Genomic DNA, 23,372 nt, shown 5'->3' on the forward strand with positions numbered 1-23,372 from the left:
AGTCTTAGAATAAAATAATGTAAAATATCCCAGTAGCTTTTTCTATTGATTACCTGTCGAAATGACCATACTTTGGAACTATTGGGTTCAGTAAAATAGACTATTATAAAATTAATTCCACCTGTTACTTTTTCTGATTTTAAATACTGCTACGAGAAAATTTAAAATTACATACATAGCTCACATTGTATTTCTTTTGGACATCACTTCTCTAGAGCATTACTGGCTCAATGACTAGGCAGAACCTCAGTGAACATTTGTTGAATGAAAGAAGGAAGCCAAAGTGATATAAGAGCAAATCTCATCATGTAACTCACCTGCTGAAAATCCTTTATGGGCTCCCCATTTTCGGGAGGACCAGATTTGTTTTACGACCTGGCCTATGAGGCTGTCATGTCAGGACCTGCTTCTCCCACAGGTTTTTATTACCTGCTCTTCTCCACCCAGGATATACTATCTTTTTGCACACGAGTCTCCCTCTGTTGGGCCACCCTTCTTCCACCGTGTCAACTGGTAAGCTCCTAGGCGCTTTTCAAGGGTCCAATCAATGTCATCCTTTCAAAAAATCCTTCCCTACTCTATAGGCAGAATCCTCTCATCTCCTGGCAGAGCGACCCATCCACTGTGAGGCTCATTCTTCCTGTGTTGGATCCCATCAGGTCCCTGCCTCATGCATGCGTCCTCACAGTAGATCGGGGCTCCCTGAAGGTGAGAAGGGTTGTGTCCTATTTGTCTTTTATCCTTCAAACCTAGCGTAGTGTCTGGGTTGAGTGGGTTTAGCTGCTGTGCGGTTCTTACTGGGGGTTGGATTATAGTCAGGTGGAAGCCAGGACTGGGATCATCTGAAGACTCATCTGGGCTGGGTGTCCAAGATGGCTTCTTCATCCCTCCAGCTTGGTGCCTCAACTGGGGTGGCTGAAAGTACTAGGGCCTGAGTAGGCAGTCCTCTCCAGGTGGCTAGTTCAGGAGTCCTCATAGCATGATGATCTCGGGACAATTGGACTTCTTACATGCTGAGACTTTCCTCAGAGTGAGTGTTCCCAGAGACCCAGGCCACAACTGCAAGACTTCCTCTGACCTGCAGCAAAAGTCAAGCAACGTCATCTCTGCTGCATGCAATTGCCCACAGGTGAGCCACGGGGCAGTGCCGATTCAAGAGGAAACTCCTCCAGGACTTGGATGTGTGAGGTTCATTTGGAGACCATCTTTGGGGACCAACTGCTACACGTCTAATCTGAAAATTACACCTGAAAGACAAATGAAACTCAGGTCCCTTAAGAATCCCTGGGAACAACACAGGACAAAAATAAATACTTAATGAAATATATGTATGTTTAAGCAAAATACTTTCAAAAGACTTTCACTTTCAGCAAACATGTGTGAGTCGTTACGAAACCCAGGACACTTAAGAGTATTAGAGATCGGCCAAATTCATCTGGAGAAATCTATAGGAAACTTCTGCTTAATGGTGAGGCAACACTTGCAGCATTTGGTACAGAGTATAAGAATGTTCAACTCTGTTATTTACAACACCAAAAAATTAGACAGAACCTTGGTATCCAATGTAACCACCCGGTGGACCATTATACAAGCCTTAAACACTGCTTAATGAATTTTCATGGCAAAGTGCGTAACAAACAAAAAGAAAAACTAATATGCAACGTGTTGCATAAAATATTCCAATTATGTTTAAATATGTAGCTTCATAGAGAAAAGACTAGAAAGGTATTCATCAAAATTTCAGTCGTGAATATAGCCACCTGGCAGAATCATGGGAAATGTTTTAAAGCTTTCTTTGTGCTTTTCATATTCTGCAAGTTTCATATGGTGAGCACGTACTATTTATATAAGCAGGGGAAAAAAAAGAAGAGTCAAATGAAACTCCACTGGGAAGGTAGGGCTGCACCGTGGCTCCGAGGGACCCCACATGCCTTTCCTGCAGCGCTTGCAGGGATCCCTATAATCATCCCTGGGGATTATATCAGTATGATCTCTGAGGCCTTGTCAGCTCCTGTCTTAGAGCCGTATGGTCGCACATGTTTCTTAGGGGGTTAGACGAGAAGATTAAATCTATAGAATTGCAGAATTTACAAGCACTTTCCTGTATCCTCTCTGAGGCTCGCAGAAGCCTGAAGACAGAAGCAAGCCCAATCTCGTGATCACCATTTGACCCAGGAGAAAACAGGGGGTCAGTGGGTAAGGTCACCCCCCAGCCCAGGGTCACATGGACAGTCGGGATTCAAAACCAGGTCTTCAGGCTTTCCGCCTGGGGCCCTTGCTGCCAAATTGGGGTTCCTTTTCTATCTGAAATGTACACTCTCATCCTGTGATAAAATTCCAGCCACGATTTCAGCCTTCTGAGGCCACATATGCTAAGACAAATCTCTCTTCCTCATTTCTGTATTCCAAGGACCTTAAAGGCAGCTCTGATGGCTCCTCAGAGTCACGCACAGCTTCGGTCCTGTCTGTTCTTCTTCAAGTGGCATTGTTTGGGGGCCACACACCGTTTTCGAATCCGAGAATTTCAGAACTGGAAAAGATCTTTAAAGGTCATCTGGCCTAAGCAGCTCCTGCCAGCCTTTTACAGACACATCTGAAAGCGATGTCCCTCCACAGTGTTCCCAAGGGGGTGTGTGGGGCTTGGACCCGGCGATAAAGGTGCCCTTTCCCCTACTGAGCCAGCAGACATCCGCCAGCTCACCTGCATTCAGAGGGGAATGTCGAGGCTGCAGAGGGCAAGGCAGAGTGACTCAGCCTTCTAACAGGGACATGGCACACAATGGAGAGATCCGAGGGTTCCAAAAGGAAAGAAAACCAAAGGCCAAGACAACTCGTACACAGAGCAAGCCAGCTTAGAATAAATCCCACGGGCCAAGAAGAAACCCATGGAAAAAAAAAATCTCCCTCCTGAGAGAGCTCTATTGTGTATGCTCTGGGTCAAAAGAGCCTCACTGTGCAAAGGGGCTCCCCCACCTGCTGGGACTCTCCAGAATGACTCCTTTTTCTTCTGTCTGGGTTCAGCAAACTTCCTGCTTCCTCTCTCCCAGGCCAGCGAGCCCCTTCTGCACTGGTCAGGGAGGGCAATGGGCTTTGGCACAACGGTGGGCTGGCACTGGGCACTGCACCAAGTTACTTAGTAAATACCACAGCTTTGATAATTTCTTGCTTCACTAGTCTCTTGGGAGTCTTCCCATCTGCGTTCAGAAAAAGAAGTTGCACTTCCCTCTGCCCACAAATTCAGATGCTTTATTCCGTGGAGGACTGGTATAGATGGCGGCCTATTTTTAACACTGATCATCGGAGGTAGTATATTTTAAACAGGCGGCGAGCAAAATTTTTAAAAAGGAAAGTCCTTCCCCACCCCCACCCTCCTCCCACCGTCCATGAAACCTCTGTTAATATAGACATTGAAAAAGCAAAACTTCCTTCAGATGGAAATGGAAACACTTTATGTTGGAATCCCTTTTGACCAAAATGGCTTATACACACGAAAAACGATAAAGCACAAAAATCCACCAATTGTTTTCTCCTCCAAATCAAATCCTTTGGTGTTAGTAAATGTTCCTTCATCATGTCTAACATTAGGAAGCCTGCGGAGAGATCCACTGAGGCCATATCCCTTTGTTTCTGGGATTCCCTGAAATCATGTCATGCATAGAAAGTGATTCTCATGAGACATGCATATCAAAGAACTGTAAACCTCAGTCCTCAGTCCACCCGACCAATGCCAGAGCCCCTCGCAGGCTGTCTTGAATCCACTGCGTGCCAGGTTGGTGCATGCTAAGAATTTGCGAGACATGCTCATGTAATTGTCCCAACAGCTGCATGAGAGATGTCTAATCTCCACGTTCAACTGATGAACTGAAGCCAAGTTAAGAGATGTCAAGAAATCTGTCCAAGGTCATGGAGCTAGTTGATAGGAAAGCAGGACAGAAAGGCTCCTGAGTCCTTCTCGGTCGGGTGGTCACTCACCACTGCTCCAACCCCGCACTGGTCAGAAACTCATCGCCCGGGGCAACCCAGTCCAGTTTGGGGCTGCTTCCGTCATTTTAGAGAGTTCTCCCTTGGACTGAGCTGAAGCCTGCCTCCTTGTAACAGAGTGATTCCGCACCTGTGGCAGGAGTCAGGGTTGTCAGGGAGGATGTTCCCCGAAGGGCATTCTAGGAGATGTAAGCTGGTGACCCACTTAACTAGGAAGTATTGTTTCCAAACTCCAAGTCAGGGGAAGTTGAGGGTGGCACGCGAGGAAGTGTTATCCCAGGGCACTGTTGTGCCAAACCCACAGCTTCTGCACTGCCAACGAGAAGGAACTACTGGGGGATGGCTAGTATAGGAGGGGAAGCAAAGAGGGGACCATGACCCCCCACACCACAGGCGCCTTCGTAGCAAGACTGTCGACCCTGATTAGCTGCAAGCTCGGTATCCCACTCTGCATCTGTCTGCAACCATTTCCAGGTTTTTGGATGGCAGTGGCCTGGAAATACGGGCCCACAGAGGCCATGATTCTAGAAAGGCTGTGCAAAGGCCTCACCAAGTTCCCAGCCACGTATGCACTCTGCCTGCACAGCCCTTTGTACTTATCTCTTTACCACGTTGTCTCAAAGTGAGCTGTTTGCTTTAGTCTCTCCTCCAGCCCGTGACCTTGTGGTGCAGGGGTGAGCTAACTAGGGCTCACGGGTGAAATCTGTCCCACCATCTGCTTTTGTAAATAAAGTTTCATCGAAACACAGTCACACCTATTTACATGTATGTATTGGCTGTAGCCGCTTTCTCTACAGTTGCAGAGCTGAACAGTTGTGACAGAGACTATGTGGACCACAAAGCCTAAAACAGTCACTATTTGTCCCTTTCCAGAGAAAGTTTGCCAAACTGTTCCAGAGAGCAAGGGCAGGGTCTTGCTCATCTCCGTATCCCCAAAGTTATAGCCATCATTTCTTCATACGTAACATAGCAACGATCCCTTTGTCACAGAGACGGAGTGAAATAGAAGGGAGATATCCTATTTCGGGGCAACATATGCACAACACCTTGTGCAGAGCCTGGCCTAGGACAGGGAGTCAAGAAGTATGTAGTGAATAAGTGAAGGAAGTAGAAGGTCCGTCCACCCAAAATGAAATGATGGATGTGAAAACACTTCACAAACCATGAAATGCCCTCTAAGAGCCTGGTGGGTTATCACCATTGTTGCCAAATACAGAAATGTTCTAGAGCAAAGCCTTCCCTCCCCTCTGGCTTCCCAGATCCTGACTTTATGAGTAAACTCTCACAAACAGTCTTAATTTAGCCTGATTCATGTTCTTACGTAGCTCCTCTCCAGCCCCCTCTCTTGACATCTCCCTCTAAGCACTGATCCTGAGGTTAGCTACGGAGTTTCTTAAATAAGAGCTACCAAATACTGACAGCCGGGGTGATTCTGTACTGGACCAGACTAGCTAAACTCAAATGACATTTCCTACATTTCCCTTCTTTGTATGGCCCTCCTTCCAGTTGGCCCTACAACTAGAATAAGAGAAACTGGCATGAGATTTGGAAGGCAGAGTGAGGGAACAGTCATTCCAGTTGCAGGTCTGTGTGGGACGTCCAGCGCCACCATGGCTCACGCGCACTGATCTGCTCGCTCACCCCCTTGTCATGGAGAAGGAGCCCGTTCTGCGGCCCCACCAGCTCCTGCTGAGTCCTGGGGCAGGCATGTGTGCAGTTCTGTGGTGGGTGGAATGAGCTTCTTCGGTAGGCCACCCCCGTTGTCAGGGTTAGATGTGGTGAGAGATGGTCATGGGTCCCAGCTTGTCCTTGCTCGGTCCTGCTTCAGATCCAACTTGTCTTCTTTTTAAACACTTTTTTTTTTAATTTTTTTTTTTTTTTAAGATTTTATTTATTTGCGAGAGAGACAATGAGAGACAGAGAGCATGAGAAGGGGAGGGTCAGAGGGAGAAGCAGGCTCCCCGCCGTGCAGGGAGCCCGATGCGGGACTCGATCCCGGGACTCCAGGATCATGACCTGAGCCAAAGGCAGTTGCCCAACCGACTGAGCCACCCAGGCGCCCTCCAGCTTGTCTTCTTGACTGGCTGCCCCTGCACTGACTTCAGAAACAACCAGGAGAGCCAGAGGCAAGAGTCTCCCCCAAAGTTCTTCACCAGTTGCCTTTTGCCATCCCCAGTTAGTGTAACTTTTCTTTTTCAGACCTTTTCTTTCACGGCTTCTCTCCCAATGATGTAAAGTCTAATCCCTATAAGAAATCCTTCATTTTGTATCACTGAGAGCAGCCCCGCTTCCCCAGTCAAGACATGAGGAAGGGCATCTAAAGGATGGGGTCTCAGAATTGATTCTGGAATTGTTTTCTAGAATGTTTTCTAGAATCTCTGGTCTGATAATAGTTAAAGGTATTAATGATTCTGATGCCAGTGATAAAGGGGACACTTGCAGTCCATGGTATGCAGCAGCGAAACAGCTACTTAAATGATCACCTATAATACCTACATGTGTCTATAGAAAGCAAGGCTTTGGATGAGCATGTAGTTGCTGCCATAGAACATTTTAGTGACAATAAGGAGGAAAAAGGGATTGGTAGGTAGCCTCTAGGTGTGCTGGAGAACTTGGAGAAAGAAAATTATAATCTTAGGACTGTAAGTCTCCAGCTCAAGGTCTGGCTAAGGAAAACCCAGAGCTCTTATGGCTACAGGGCCAAGATTTCTCGAAATCAAATTCACAGTCTAATCTTGGGCTGAATAATGCAAATTGAAATCATGACCTTACAGGGTCTCTTTTGTTACAGTTAGCATATTGACCGGGAAGAAGTAGGACTCTGAAGACTGGGATATGGGGAGATTCAGATGAAGCTGAGGGGCTTGAACTCCGAATTTTGCTGGGCCTTCTTTGCTAAGAGTAGCAGTACCTCATTCCCAAATGAAGAGCTCAGTTTCTTCTAAAGGAACTTTCACTGGACCTGAACGAGGATCAAGAACCTCAGATGCCTGGCAGGAAACTACTGATTCTCCTCCGGACCTGTCCCCACCACTCTCACCTCTTCTAGACTTAGACCTAGGGTTTCAGCAGGCCCCGGGCTTATGAATTAAAGTGTGACCCATGTGATAATGTCATAGACAAACAAAAGAATTGCCAAGTTTTGCCAATTTATATTCATAGAAACCTGAGGAACATGTTTAGAAATAGATCTTATTGAGGTTGAATCAGGATGGAAGGAATATAATGTTGGATCAGGCAATATAGGTATACTGAGCAGAGATTGTGAATTCAATGGGTTACTTCGAGTAGCTTAGAGTGGCTCTAACAGTTTGCTTGGCTTATTGAAATAAAACCTACATCCAAAGGTGACTGACACCTAGTGCAGTTGAAATACTAGAACTTTCTTGTTACAATATAAAGGAAGGTAGCCAAAGGCTTACGGAAATCAGAACTCTGAGGTAGATGTATTATGTGAGACCTGCTTACCCACCTTCTAATCATGTCTCCAGCAGGGTCCAGAGGACACTCCCTTTAGCAAGGCCTTGTGATATGGTATGCATACTACAAGAAGAGAGACAACCAGTACCTTTGAAAAACCTATGGTAGCTAGTAACTGTAGACCAGGAATCACGTTGGTATTGCTGCCATTGAAGTAGGCTCCACAAATTCATGGAAATGACGGGATGCTCAGGTGGCAGAGACCAAGTATCAGGCACTTGATCACCAGAGATAAGGAGGTTACCATGATGGACACAGAGCTAAAGCATTGATCAGAATGGTTTGACCTGCAGAGAGCACTTTGGTATTGGCTAATTGACCATGGTGTCCTGAAAACTGAAACTGATGGGTGGCCTATTCAAGTCTTATTTGATTTATATAAACTGAAAGCTCTAGGCCTGGTGAATAGAGATGACTTGATCACAGTAGAGAATCACGGTCCCTTCAGTCGATTCCCAGGCTTGAGCCAGTTCTCGGTCCCATAGCCATTTGAATGAAAGAGAGAGGGGATCTCATAAGGAAAGAGCCACTACTCAGCCCCAAATTTATACAGTCAATATTTTTTTTCACTTTCTCCAAAAGTTCCTGAGGGCATTCACCAGTGCGAGTTTGTACTGGGGAAAGGGAACTTGCCGCACTTTTCAGGAATTACTGGGCATTGTCTCTGAGCTGACCCTAATTTCAAGAGACTGAAAATATCACTGTGGTCCACAGTTAGAAGAGGTGTTATGAAGGTCAAGCGATGCATGGGGTTTGGGCTCGGGTCCATCTCACAGTGGGCTTAGTGTGTGGTTGTACCCTGTGGTTATTCCCCCAGCTCTAGAACTGATCACTCAGGAATAGACATCTTCAGAAACTGGTAAAGTCTCCACATTGTTTTCCTTTTTTATGGAGTAAGGGCTATTATGGTAGGAAAAGTCAAGTGCAAGCCAGGAGAATCATCTCTATCGGTAAGAGGTTCAATTTAAAAAAATACCACATTCCTGGAGATGTGGCAGAAATTAGTGCTACTGTTGTCATGGACTTGAAAGATGCAAAGAGGGTGAATCCCAATTAACTTGCTTATTTGGTCCAAGAAGTGGATCTTGGAGAATCAAACTGGATTATCAGAAACTTCATAGGAGGTCAGTCCGACGGAAGCTCCTTTTCCAGGTGTGGTTTTGTTGCTGAAGAAAATCAACACAGTCTCTGGCAGCTATTGATCCGGCAAATGTTCGGCTTTCTCTCTCTCTCTCTCTCTCTCCCTCTCAATAAAGACCAGCAGGAGTGGTTTGCTTTCAGCTAGCAGGCCTAGAAATACACCTTTGCTGTCCTGCCAAAGGGCTATATTCACCCCCCAGGCTACGGTCAGAATCCAATTCCGGGGACCCTGCCAGGCTCTCCATCCCACAGGATGTCATGCGGGCCTACTCTTCTGATAACATCATGCTAATCGGTCCTGGTGGGCAGGAAGTAGCAGTGACTCTGAATACCCTGGTAAGCAAAATGCAAGCAGATGCAGGAAAATGAGTCTCACAAAAAATCTGGAGCCAGCTATTTGGGCAGAATTTCTCAGAGCCCACTGAGCAGGACATGTTGAGGTTCTCTGTCCAGAGTGAAGGAGAAGTTGCAGCATCTGGTCTCTTACCACTGAGGAAATGGCAGAATGCCCAGTGAACCTCTCTGGCCCGGGAGGCAACTGTACTTTATTTGGGCATGCTACTTCAACTCATTTATTGAGTAACCCGAAAGGCTGCCACTTTTGAGCAGGGTCCAGAAAATGAGAAGACTTTGCAACAGATCCAGCCTGCCAAGCAAGCTGCTCTGCCACCTGAATGGAACACATGACTTAGCAGATCCATTTGTGCCAGAAGCATCTATGGTACATAAGGAAGCTCTATGGGACCTTTAGTAGGTCCTTATAGGTAAGTCATCAAACAGAACATTAGCATTTGAATGCAAAACTATGCCATACTCTGCAGATAATTATTCTCCCTTTAAGAAGGCTTCTCCCTTGCTCTTGGGCCTCATAGAGACTGAATGCCTTCCACGGGCCACCAAGTTACCATGAGACTTGAGCCGACCATTATGAAGTGAGCTTTGTCCTTGTCAGTTCATTTGTCCTTGCTCTCTTCTGCTATACGCCCAACCTGTCTTCCCCACTGCCAATTCTGCTGACCTAGAGCAATTTCAGGCCACCATCAAATGCAAAGTCTTACAGAGACTTCCTTCCCAGGGTCATGTTGTGATCCCTGGATGGGTGACTTTTCTCTGATCCTCCTTCGGTCCCCTTTCAGACTGTCACTGCTCCAGCCTCCACCATATTTTGATGGTCAAATTCCTGTAACAGATCTTTTATGCTATATCACTCCTACTGGTTCTGTTTTCCTCATCAAACCCAAACTGCTATAACTGCCTATTATGTACATGATTGTGTTTACCTTTATAACAGCTCCAGCTGACAGATTTAATTTCCTGAGTTTTCCCAGTGAAGAGCCTGAGAACTGAACAGTTGGCCAAGGTTCTCATTCCATGAGGACTAGAAGCAGATCCCACTCATGTCCTCAGCTCATTCCAGAACTGTACCACATTGTCGCCTTTGGTGCCTGGGAAGAGTGTAAGGTCTCTGCCAAGCTGCACCAGGTCTCACCAGCTTTGGATGCCGGGTCTAGGTTGTTTCCATAGGCTCTTTGGTCATTCCAGCCAATAAAACATGGGGATCTGCCATTCAAGTGATCCCTTCTCTTTGTTTGGGTTAATATCGAATATTAAAACATGTTTAAATTATGAAGTATTTCAAACACCTAGAAATGTCCAGAAAATAATAGAGGAGACATTCTTGTACTCAATATCCCAAATTGCCATATTTGCTTCAGCTCAATTTTATTTTGTATCCTATACGAAAAATATATAAACTAAAAAAATGGTTGTTTCAGCATTGTTTATGAATATCCACCAATATAGAAATGGATAAGTAAATGTGATGTTCAAATGCAAATAAATACATACCATAAATGTATATGGTAATTAAAATTAAGAAACTAGATCAATATTTTGAGGGGAAAAGACAAACCGCAGGTGAAAAAGAACAATATAATGGTATCTATGTATATTTTTAGAACCAATGGCCCCATCCCGATATATGGTTCTGAAATCTTCAACTCTTCCCCAGAGCTGTTCCCTCAGGGCTCTACCCTACCTCAGTGTACCCTTGATACTCTCCATCCTTCACCTCCGTTTCCATCTCAAAGACTTTCCTGAAATACCATTTTATCTGCTGACCTCTCCACCTCTGTGGCACTAGCAGCCCACCCCCGCATCAGCCTGCTTCTGTAACTCCATTCAGAGATTCAGAATAATCATTTGCATGTTAAAGCATAATTATGGGTCTTCCGCTGAAAAAGTCACTCATTGTACTTATTTACAAATATTACAGCTCTGTAGACCTGACATTGATCAGGTACCACACCAACCTCCAGTTATTTGTCTGGATGCCCTTCAAACCTCCTTTGGTCACCAAAAACTTAAAAAAGATTGGCGAAACCAGGTTTGGGTGAGTATGGAGCAAGGTGGGAAGTCTTGGGCCCTGCCGGTGAAAGCATAGACTGGCAGAACTACTCTGGGGGACTGTTTACTGAAGGTGAAGCTACACCTACTTTTTAGGACCCAGCAATTCGACTTTCAGGAAAATCCCAACAGAAATGTATGCACATGGATAAGAATGTTCCCAGCAGTACCATTCAGAATAGTCTCCAAAAAGAACAACACAAATCCCGATCAAAAGTCAAATGGAGGGCGCCCGGGTGGCTCAGTCGGTTAAACGTCTGCCTTCAGCTCAGGTCATGATTCCAGTCTCCTGGGATCCAGCCCCACATCAGGCTCCCTGCTCAGTGGGGAGTCTGCTTCTCCTTCTCCCTCTACCCCTCCCCGGGCTTGTGCTCTGCTCTCTCTGGCTCACTCTCTCTCTCTCAAATAAATAAATAAAATCTTAAAAAAAAAAAAAGTCAAATGGATAAGTAAATCATGGTATATCTTTATAGAGTGGTGGTAAAAATATGCAAACGACAGGCTTATAACTCACATGGGTGGTGGTGTTCCCAACGTTGAGAAAAGGAAGCCAGACACGAAAGAATACATACATATGATTCCATCGTATGGGGCTTAAAGACCATCAAAATAAAACCTTGGTGTTCAAGGACTAGAGATGCAAACTTAGGTGGCAGGAGGAAAGAAACGCAGGGAGGTGGTTGCCACAGAAGTCACGGCAAAAGTTATTTTGGGTGGAAAAGGTGTAACAGGAAAGGGTGCTGGGGTGCTGACAATGATCTGTCACTTGACCTGAGTGGTGGTTATGCAAATACTCAGTTTACAATGGTGTCTTTTGCTGGTATGTTTCACGAACTTTTTCTGTCTGTATGTTGTAGAATGGTTTTTAGAACCCTACATATCACAACACTTATAATTTTATAGTCAGAATGCAAAGGACGATTGGTGAATTTTTTTTTTTTTTTTGGTGAAACCTCAAATTCTCCAATGCCTTTCTGGCAGTGATTCCCCATAAAACTTCCATTTTCTGCCCAAGAAACAACACTTTCTTAGACCTCCTCATTTAAAAAAAAAAAAAAAAAAGCGTTTTTTTTTTTTTTTGCAGGGAAGATTTTTATCACTTAACAGAATCGTCACATGTGTTACCATATGTGGAGAGGAGAAATGGGCAGGGAGCCCCACCCTCACGAGCAAAGCGATGCACCAGGCACATCGTCTTCATAGCGCACCCTGTTTAAATTCCAAGTCACAGACCCTTGAGGACCCCCGGGAATAACTGGTAACACAAAGTGCTAGGCCTGTCAGTGACAGGCCCAGACTTATTGTGCAATTTGTCCATTTCCTTTTACAGAAGAGGAAACAGAGGCACAGAGACGTTGATCAATTTCCTACCTAGGAAATTGAAAACCCAGGCATTGGACAGAGGCCCTCGGACTCGAGAGCATGTGCGGGTAACCACCAACTGCCCTCCATCCCCCAACCATTGTCTGAATTGAGAATCTGCACATTTTTGGGAACCTTTCCATTTTCCCTCTCCCCATGGCCACAAAATCCATTTTTTTTTCTTTTCCAAAATATCTTTTGATTCTGTCCTTGACTTTTCTTTTCCTCAGCCTAACATTGGCCAACCTTGTTCCTCACCTGGTTTATTGCAAAAACCTTCTACCTGTTTTCTCTCCCTCCAGATCCTGCAAGTCCTCTGCTGGTTGTCCACCGCCTGCCTTGCCAAGTCCAGCCCCTCGCCGTGACTTAGAGCGCCCTGCACGACCTGGCCCCTGCCTTTTCTTCAGGTCTCATCTCTGACTCATCTCTTTTCATACCTGTCTGCTAGTGATCCCAGGGTCACTAACCCCCCACGCACCAGGACATTCCAACCATAGCTAGCGCTTGGCTCGGACAGCCTCTCCCCTCCCCCTCCCCATCTCTCTAGTCCCATTCATCTTCCCAGACACGGCGCAGGTGCCAGCTCCTCCGGGAAGCATTCCCTGATGATGTCCGGCCAGAACCTGTCTCCCCTGTCTCTCTGAATCTCCCTGGTCATCTTTCTCAGCGTCTGCCCTGGCTGATATTTGCACAGCTGTCACCCTGACTAGACTGTCAACTCTTGAGAACTGGGACTGTGTCTTATTCACCTTCTGATCCCCAAAGTCTGGCATCGAGCCTGATATATACTAGCTATTCGATTCGTGTAAATAGATCTGTATCACTCAGTTAAGTCCATTTCCCCTGGTGAGGACTTCCATGGCACTATGACACGCTCTTGCCTCGGACATTCTGGCCTGCTTCCTCCCAGAGCAAAAAGGCTAAAGCAGGTGAATGGAGTCCTTCCCTGGCCAAAAGGAGACAACTGATACTGGAACGGCACAGAGGACTATTCATGTGGGGTGCAAAGCTGGCTGGGTGCCCCCCTGAGATAGACTCTCCCTGCCCCGGTCTGGGGCTCCAAAGACTCCGCCAAGGTGAATCAGGACAAGGAGAAGTGGAAAATTCCTCATTCACATTTCACTGAGAAACTTGAACCAGAAATCAATGTTTCAGACCCAGGCCGTCTTGTTTTCGCAGACAGGACGCCCTGATCTCCAGTCTGCCCTGAAAGGAGATGTAGCAGGAATGGCACAAGGCTGCCATGAAGACTTTCATGTGGCTTTCACTGCTAGAAAAACACCCTCTCCCTGTGGATGCCTGCAGAACACAGATTCATTGAGAATCTGGCTTTTCTTCCGGGCGGGGCATGGGGACTATTTGTCAAGGGAAAGCACATGCATAATTGCTGGGGAAATATACATGTTTAATTTCCTTTCAGCCCTTGAAGCTTTCTTCCTTAAATAAATCATCCTGCATGATCCTGTGACCTGAGACCTGGAAGTGGTTTTGTCCTGGCCTCAAGCCATGGCCTCCAGAGAGAGGGACTCTGTCCCACTTGGACGCCCACATGAATACACACGATGCTGCCTTGTTCTTACCCAAATGGGCTGGCCAGATGGAGTTGCTAGAGTCTATTATCTGTAGGATTTTTCAAGAGCTGAGCAGGACCCGTCAACCTGCCTGCCTTGTAAATTACAAGGCACAGGAAACAACCATGTTGAGGGAGATGACGAGGTCTGCGAGCTTGTCAAAGGGATGGCGTGTCAGCTTTGGAGAAGCCCAGTACCGGAGTTGGCAGGGATGGTAGGAACTGTCTTTGACAAACCTCTCAATTTACAGGGCATGTCACAGACGTCCACACAGGAAAATCCTGTCCCCAAAGTTTCCCAAGGACTGCCTGTGTCAGATCACCTAAGGAACTGGTCCCAAATGCCACTCCTGGCCCATCCTGGACTCAGAGTCCTGCGGATTCTCTCAGGATCCAGGGCTTCAACCAGCTTCCCGTGTGTCTGGCAGTTTAGAAAGCCATGTTGAGCTCTCTGGCCTTTCTGCTCCAACGCAGGCGGGATCTCACAGGCCTCAGCTGCTCTCTTCATCTGGCTCTGTTTGCCTGTCCCTCCATCTACCATCAATCCATCCTGGGTTTCTTGCCTCCAGACCACCTTTCTCCTCTGCTCCCCAACTCTGTCCTCCCATCTAGGGCTGCTGGCATCCCAGGCTGCCAATATTCCCCCATCTAACACCAGGAGTTTGCCAGCTGAACGGGGCCCCAGAGACGATCTAATGCTGTGTCCTCCTCCCCCGTCCCCCATGCAGACATGATCTTTTCTCTGGTTCCCCTTGTGGACTTAGTGATGACATTATTCATGGAAGCAACAGCACCTGCTGCTTCCGGGAGCCAGAAGCACTGTGTAGTCTCGAAGGGGGTTTGTAAGATGATAAAGGCTTTTGAATTTGGGGGCTCGTTCAAAGCTTATTAGCAATTGAGTCCTTGGATTATTTAAAGAGAAATAACCATTTTGCCAAATGTCTCTGTAGACTTCTGGTGTGTATGGTTTAGAATTTTGCTAAATTCATGCAGTGACGCTTTTGTTGTTATGATCTGTTCCATCCACCCACCCACCTCCAGCCATCAGACGTTAATTTAAGTAAAGGTCACTCTGAAATTCCTTCATGAATGAGTGGGATATTTCCTTAAAGGCAGGCCTGTGCAGCCTTAAAGAAGGTACAGAAAGCAGATGCAAGCACATCGCTGTCGTCCCTGGGCCACATTCCTGCTTCCCCTCTTATAGCTGTTGGGCCCGGAGAGCTTTGCCTAGAGCTTCAATTTTCTCATCTGAAAGGGGACCACCACATCCACCTCACGGGTTAGGTGTTATAAAGTCTAAACCACTACGCCTGATGCTGACACATAGTGCATGTCCCTCCCTTGGTCCTTAACTTCACAAACTGCTATTTTGGATCAACTTTTCTGGTAGTGAGAGGGCCCTTTTGAAAAAAACTGTACGTTGTTAAAGAGAGAAAAAGAGTTTCTGAGTCATTACCATTGAAATGACCATATTTCAAATACAGACTTAGGATGCTGCCAGTCATGGTGCTGCCTTAAGAAGGATAGGCATCCAATTACCTGATTCAGATTAGATAACATCCAAGGTCCTTCCCGTTCTCATGATGCTGTGATAACAGGCTTGACTTGGCGTGCAAGGCCCCTCATAATCACAATCAAACCTGTCTTATTGACTCATCTAACATTATTTCTTTCAACCCTGTAATTCTTCCAAGCCATGCTATTTGCCATGCGCCATAAACGTCCTGCTTCTTCCTGCTCCAAACTGCTGATTCATGTACTTTCCATTTCTCCTTCTTCTTTCCAATATGAAATCCCACCCATCCTTGAAGGCACTCCACTGTCAAGTCTCTTCTGCTTCCCCAGCTGTAGTTCACCCCTCCAGCCTTCATCTGCACTTGTCTTAGGGTGCTAATATTAAACTCCCTTGTGTTCTAGGAGTGTGGGAACACACTTTTCCAGACTGGGGATTCTTTGAGGGAAGATAATAATGTGTCTCGGTCTTTCTCAGAAGGCCCCCAGCACCTGCTGCATAGAAGTTGTTTATTGGATTGAGTCAAAGAACTCCAAAGATTAGTTCACATAGACTAAGTCTTTGATCTGAGTCTTTTTCTTACGTTGGGCATGTTGGCAACAAGGATCAGGTACCTTGTCAAATAATTTCAAGTGAAAAGAGAGATTTCTGAAAGGTACAGGAAACTGTCACTGACCTCCAAGGTCAGGAAGGGAGTAGCCCTGGCTGGGTCACCAGGGAAGAGAAAAGCCTCCTCTGTGTCCTTCAAGGGCTACAGGATCTCTTGTCTCTGACTCTTAATGCATGTCAACTGTATTACCCTCTTGGTAGACTGGACCCCTCTGTAACTCTTATTTTTCTCTCTTGTATAATTTAGGCTTCCCTGTGACTTCTGCTTTGTCACACACAGTACTAACTACTGTCCTGATATCTCAAGGTCTTTTAGTTCTAGCGTATTCTTAACTTGAGCCTCTATGTCTCTTAGCTCAAATTCTTTCAAGAAAGAAGTCAATCAGCTTGGCCCAGACTGTTGCCCAATGTCACGTGTCCATCCCTGGGTCAATGAGCTGATGAGGAGCACTGGTACATGATACCAGTATGAATTCCCAGGTCCCACCCTTTCAGTAAGAAAGGAGTTTGGGGGAAGATTGCATTGCTTCCCAATGACAGGCCATGGGCTAAACTGTCATCCCTAAATGAATCTAGTACAACAATGTCTATAAAAAGCAGTGAAGGTTATAGAGACTACACTACATATCTTCAGTGTAGAACTACAAGTCAAAGTATTGGTTGTTCCCTGGAGGTTTCATGGGAGGCTCTAGGATGCTGCAAAATATGGGTCTCTGGAGCCTAGGGGAGCCAAAGGCTACTTTCAGGTTGGCTTGCTCTTCCTTAGAACCTTCTACTTGTACTTGTGTTTCTTTTCCAAGGGACGCATGAATAGAGTGGGCAGACCTGCCTACGTGGATATTTCTGGTCTGATCTCCCAGTAGCCAGTCATTAGAAGTGATGCTGCAGTTGACAAGATGAAGAACCAGGGAAAAGGAAGAGAGTAGAGATGCAGGGTGAGGACCCAAGGAGCCAGGTGCATACTCACTGAGTCATAAGAAGACGTTGGAAGAGGACTGTCAGTTAAAGCAGATTCAAGCTGATACCTCAGAATGAAGCTTGGGCACTGTTTTTGCATTCCTTTCAGATCAATCCCTTCAGCATAAGCCATGCCATAGTAGCTCCCATCCTAAGACAATCCTCCATTGACCCCTTTCATCCCTCTCTAGCTTCTACCTCAGTTTCCTATTGAAGTGATGATAGTTCCCAAATTCACACTCCCTCTGCCCACATTGCCCACAGAATATGAGGGTTACTTCGTTGCCACAGAGACCGAGGAGGCCCAGAGGATGGTGCTTTATAAGAACTTCTAAGATCTTCAAGTTTACAAACTGCTGCCACTGGTCTTATTGTCCTTTGGCTTCAGCACTGGAAGACTAACTTAGAGCCAAGGGTGGTGGGGAGCCTGTGGTGACATGCTTCCCCTTCTCCTCTCTTCTTCCATCTTTAGGGGACCTTATCCACCCTGCAAGGCCTCATTTGAACGTCTCCTCTATTACGAAGCTTCCCTGACTTCACGACCAAAATGAACTTCTCACTCCAGTGGACTCCAGTATCCCCTAGTTTCTAGCAGGAAGGCAGCACTCTTCATGCCCTACCTGGTCTCCCTGACAAACCTGGGTGCTCCCTGGTGGCAAGAACCATACCGCCTCCATCTTTCTGGGGCTTGACACGCATCAGCCTCTGAGGATTGGTTGAAGGAAGACCTGGCTTCTTTCTCCTTACTTCTTGTGGGATATTAAGTTGGACTCAATCTCCCTAAAGCTGAGTATGGCTCATGTCTAAAACAGGGGCAGAAATTATCTTCACCCTGCTTATTCAAATCCAGTGAGACCAATGATGGTGAAAGCTTTGCAAATCCTAAAGAACTGCAGGAGTGTGCGCGGATGATTCTCCATGCCTACTGCATTGTTCTCAGGGACAGCCTGCTGACCTGGCCTAAGATGTAACATCATTACATCCATGTATGTTTCTGTTTCAATGGTCTAATCATACATTGGAGTTGGCTTCAATCCTGCATACTATTACCAGAGGCACCTGCCAGATGCTGGGTGGATCCCTCCTCCGTCCAGCATACTAACCTCACAATGGCACCTGTAGGTTCACATGAGATGCCTAAAAGTTGCAAAAGGAAGGACAGAATTAGAGCCATTTTCTTAGGCTTCCTGTAGGGTTTGTTTTAGTACCCACCCACAGGGCACTGGTGTGTGAAGCAATTTCCTTTCCCAAGCCATTCATTCATTCACTCACTCACTCACTCACTCCTTCAGGACCCTCCCTCACATAAACAAGCAGAAATCACAGCGCAAGGAGCAGTTAGCACACTGACAGGGCTTTGCAAAGATTCTCAGAGGAGTGTGGAGGAGAAGCACCCATGTCAGACCTCACGGAGAAGCTTCCTATGGAAGGTGACACCTGAGCTGGCTCTTGAAGGAAAGGATTAACCAGATGCCCTTGAGAATGGGGACAGCTTTCCTGGTAGCAGGAACGGCTCCTGCAAAACCTGGAGGTGAACAAGATGTGTTCAAGGTGTGTTCAGGGAGGAACGAGTTTTTCCGAGTGGCTGGTGTGTAGAGTATAAGCGGGGTGTAGGCATAGAGAGAGAAAGCCAGACCAGGAAGGGTGTTAGAAGCCCTGACTTAGGAACTGTGCAGAAAGATACCTGAAATGCCACTGGGAAAACGTGCTGGAGGTCACTTAGCCTGCAGAAGAACCTGCTGCAGGCTCCCAGTCCAGTGCTCTTCCTCTTCTTCACCTTTCTTGAAGTGCCCCGAGCCGGAGCCTTGGCCGGGGTGGGGGCCTGAGTGCGAGGAGCCCAAGGCCGGAGCCAAGCTGGGCCTGGGGAGATGCCTCCGGGGTAGGGGGGCTCCCCAGCCGCCCAGGGCTTCTGAGCCGCGCCCAAAGACCCTCCAGGAGGCCGGCAGCCCACGTCGCTTCCCAAGCCACTGGGCCTTTCCCTTCCATGGTTAATTTTCACTCTTCATAAAGATGTGTCCGTTTAGGGGACCGGAAGGAATGCCTGATGGGGACCACACGCCTCCCCCACGGCGGCCGCCTTGATTCGGGCGCAGGCGAGGCTGCAAACATCTTGCCGGGCCCGCCAGCCGCTGTCTTCGTGAGGCCCCGGCTGGGCTGGGCTGGCCTCGCGTGCGGGGAGCCCCCCTGCCACATGAAAGGCTCGCCGCGGGTCCCCTTCCCCGAGGGGCGATGCCGGAGAGCGGCCGCGGCACCCCCTCCCCCGCACGGCAGGCACACTCGGCTTCCAGCAAGGGGCCTGGGGCCACACAAAGGAAATAGCAAGATCGTGAGTCACCCAGGGGCTCTGCTGCCGCCTGGGCTGCAGGCCCACAACAGGACCTTTGTGCTGCGCTCCAGGAGGATGAGCAGGACGGGCTGCAGGGAGGCACACATTTCAGGGCGCTGAGTAAGGCTCAGGACAGGGGAGGAATCCCCTCAGGAAGCAGGACCGACTCCTGGGCGCCCTCCTCTCTCCAAAGCCACCGGTGGGGGGTTGGAGGGGAGGCTCATCTGTCACACTGCTTGTCCCCTGTGAGGGTGCATGCTCTTTGGCAGAGGGGTCTCCTTCACAGCGGTGTGAGGGGTTTGAGACCTGGGTCATATCAGTTCAGCTCCCCAGTCCTACCATAGCCCCTAATACAGTGTCCAGGTTTTGCCATGGGTGGATGGAGGGATGGATGGTTGGATGGATGGAGGGAGGGAGGGATGGATGGATGGAGGGATGGATGGATGGAGGGTTGGATGGATGGATGGGATAATTCATCCACACAAATACAGCCTGTGAGGAGCTGGCCCAATGCCATCATTTCAAAACGGGGAACTGGAAGCCCAGAGATGGGAATGGATGAGAGCCAGGTCCCACAGTGAACTGCTCCAGAATGTGGGCACCGCCCTGCCAGGCCTGCTTTGCTCCACAGCAGAGCTGCTACGGTGGGCTTAGGGAGCACCTGGAGGGGCATGACTGATGTGTGGGCAGAGGTCAGGGTGAGAACCCACAGCGTGGGTAAGACAGCCACGGGGGGCAAGGTCAGGTCGTAGGGACGTACTGGGGAGTGAGGGAGAGAAACCAGGGGAATAGGAGGCAGGGTTCCAGACCTTAAAGTGACCACAATCTCTTAGCCTAGGAAGTTCACAGGGTTTATATAAGATGGGGAAAGAATCAGCATTTGTTGAACACGTAGTATGTGCCAGGCACGGATATCTAATCTTTGCACAATCCTGAGGCAGGCATGGCCACAGATGGAGAAGGTGACTGGGGCCCAGTCTCTCTGGGACAGTCAGTTTCCAGCTCCCTCAGGGCCTCAGGAGTGGCGGTGACTTGGTGGGCCACCGTGTGACAGGATGGCGTGCTCAACCTGGCAGGCCTAGAAATTCCATATTTTCGGTGCCCTTGGAGGGGGTCGGCATCTCAGGACTAACTCAATAAGCTCACACTCAGAGTCTGACATGTTACCAAGAGGCTGGGGTGCCGATGGTCTGAGCTTTTCTCCCTGTGAGAAGGTGGGCACTGGGAGGCAGGCAGGTTGCCTGGGGACACGGAAGCAGAACCAGAGGTTTAGAGTTCCAGCCAGGGAGCGCCCATCACTGAGGGCCCTCATTTCCACGGCCTGCTGGCGGTGGCCTGCCGTGGACCACACATCTGAACTCCTGAGCCTGGGTGTGCCCAGGCCAACATGTATAAACGTGGCCTTCCTTCCTCCGTGGCCTTTTTTCCTTAACCCTCATGCCAGCCACCCTCACCATGCTCCTTACTTACAATAATCTTCTTTCAGCTCAAACCAAAACAACAGACTGGTCGAAAACTTCAGACCAACCGAGACAGCCACACTCTGGAGACCACACCCTGGATGGCCTGATGAGATTCAGAGAGTCCAGAAGTCCTTGCCTGGCCTTCTCTTGACAGACCACAGCTTAGGGCAGATGCTGTCCACATGTGGCAAGAATCATCCCCTACCTCTGGCATTTTCCAAATCCTTTACAAAAGCTGACTTAATTTAAGGATGAGGGCACTGGATTCCCACCCTCCCAAAACTTCCTGAATTATCCAGTGTAAAGATGAGGAGTTTAGAAGAAGTTCAGTCACTTGCCCAAAGTCACTTGACGGCACCAAGATCCAAACCCACTCTATTATGTACACTTCCCCTTAAGACTATTAACAAGGCCCACAGAGCTAATAAAGGCTCCTGATCGCTGAAGGCTTGCTAGGTGCCAGGCGTATGTGCTCAGTGGGTGCGTTACAGATGTTTTTCCATATAATGCTCACAGCAACACCAGGAGACTGCTCTTGTCTTTTTTTTATAGGTAAGGGTTGAAGGGCAGAGCAATAAAGAAACTTGCCCCAGCCACAGGGGCACACAGCTACTGAATTCAGGAGCCAGGTTTCAAACCAGTCTGTCTGCCTCTCTGCCCAAGCTCTTAGCCATCCTTACTCCATGGCAGAGCAAAGCCCAGCTTCTGCAATAACTCACCCCCGCGGTCCCCGCAGGGGTGCCGCGCTGGCGAGAAGCAGTCTAGCCTTCTGAGTGGGGAGAGAGAGTCGCTGCAGGCCTACCGAGGGTTTACCAAAGTCCAGAGTCACACCCTCAGCCTTGTCAGTTTAGGGATTAGGTTGGTATCAGGTTCCCAGAGAGGAACAGGTTCAAGCCGTCTGACTTAGGATGACTCAGCCTCCCAGGGTCTGAGCCAAACCTACCTAACTGATTCCCCTGTGAAATACCCAGGCCAGGAGGTTGTGGCTAAAAGCCTGGCTGCGCAGTGAGACACAGCTGGGTCCGAAACTCCATCCAGCACTTCCGAGCCCAGAGACTTTGGACATGTTACTCACCGTCTTTGAATCCTAGTTTCGGCCTCAGAAAATGGAGGAGCTAATGCCCACCTCGCACCATGACAGAGGCTGAAGCCGAGAGTGTATGTAAAATGCTTAGTGCTTAGTGATTGACACTTAGTAGGAGCTCCCTGAGCTGTAACACTTCTAATTTTCACTATTATTGTTTGAAAACTGGGCTTATTGTTTGAAAACTGGGCTTGGCCAACGATAAACTCTCCCCCCCCCCCCCACCTCAATGGGCAAGTCACATTGTAAAAAACAAATCTCAGCGCAGAAGGTTGTTAGGCGAGCCCAGGTAAGAGGGTGGGGCCTGAGGTGCCCCCCACCCTTCCCTCCCACCCCCAGGGTATTTCTGTTTGAACAACCACCCAGGACTGGTTGGGACTCAGCCCTGTCTACTCCTGGGCAGAACTGCTCCTCATGACAGAGGTTCCTTTCTCAGTACTTCCTATCCACTGATAAACAGCCTGATGCCACCGCATCTTCGCAGCCCTGAGTGGGTCAACTCTTGTACCCCCTCCCACGGCCCTGGCCATACGCATCTCTATTCATGAGGCCTTCCCAGCTCCCCCGGCAGAGGGAGAACAACCACACGCTGATCCTGCAACAGGTGCATTCCAGGTACTGCGACATTAACCGAGGAGAACACAGAGGCCACTCTTCCCTTTCTGGAGCTTGGAGTCTAGTGGGACCGGAATCAAAGCAAAGAAATAAATCAAATCATTACAGCTTCTGGTAATTACGAGGAAGAAAATAACCAGTAGGATTGATAGACATGAACTCTGGGGCGATGGGGTGGTCAGGAAAGGGCTTTCTGGGGAACTGGCATTTACCCTGAGGCTGGAAGGATGAGATGGGGTGAGCTTTGCCAAGAGCTAGGAACAGAGGGTTCCAAGCATAATGAACAGTTTTTCCCTCCCAAGGAGGGAAGGAATTTGGTATGTTTCCCATTGATCAGAAAATCAGGCGGGAGCAGATGGAAGGGGTGGGAGGAGGCACGGCAACCCGACAGAGGCAGAGAGGCCTTGCTCCTCTGTGCCCCCAGCGGGATGTGCGATAGATGGCGAGAGTAAGCCTCGCTATTTATTGAGCATCTACTCTGTGCCAGGCAGCGTGCAGGCACTTCCCATACACTCTCTGGCTTAACCCTCATTCTTCCTGCCACGCCAGCCACGACACAGTGTCCCTCTCCGTGCTCTCCTTCCCGTCTTGCCGTACCGTCAGTATCTCTCTGCAGCTTTGTTGCCCTGACCGCTCCCTCAGCCTCCGCCCCCGGAAGACCGGAAGCTCCTCTGTCAGCCATCTTGGGACCGCAGCACCTCGCGCTGGAACAGAGCGCCGCCATGGCTCCGGGGTTTCCAGCGTAGCTCGAGCAGTTACCGTTTGGGTGGGGGGTCAGTAGCAGACACGGTCATGTTTCAGATGGAAGTTTGTTTGCATCTTGCCGTGACGATTTAAGAAACTCTTAGCTGCATCAGTAGCGTGCT

General features: G+C 48.3%; 2 long non-coding RNA genes across 2 annotated transcripts; one reads left to right on the forward strand and one right to left on the reverse strand.

Moving 5' to 3' along the window:
- Positions 1-301: 301 nt before the first annotated feature.
- LOC145723583 (uncharacterized) lies at positions 302-3,322 on the reverse strand. Its single transcript, XR_014148791.1, has 2 exons — positions 2,414-3,322; positions 302-1,234 (listed from the first exon to the last, which is right to left on the reverse strand). It is a non-coding gene; the product is annotated as an uncharacterized LOC145723583 (long non-coding RNA).
- Positions 3,323-8,922: 5,600 nt separating this feature from the next.
- Positions 8,923-14,840, forward strand: LOC145723585 (uncharacterized). The gene is made up of 4 exons (XR_014148792.1): positions 8,923-9,365; positions 9,474-9,533; positions 12,338-12,437; positions 12,672-14,840. It is a non-coding gene; the product is annotated as an uncharacterized LOC145723585 (long non-coding RNA).
- Positions 14,841-23,372: the final 8,532 nt, after the last annotated feature.

Source organism: Leptonychotes weddellii, chromosome 1, assembly GCF_054177405.1.
Source record: "Leptonychotes weddellii isolate Sample4059 chromosome 1, ASM5417740v2, whole genome shotgun sequence".
Taxonomy (NCBI): Eukaryota; Metazoa; Chordata; class Mammalia; order Carnivora; family Phocidae; genus Leptonychotes; species Leptonychotes weddellii.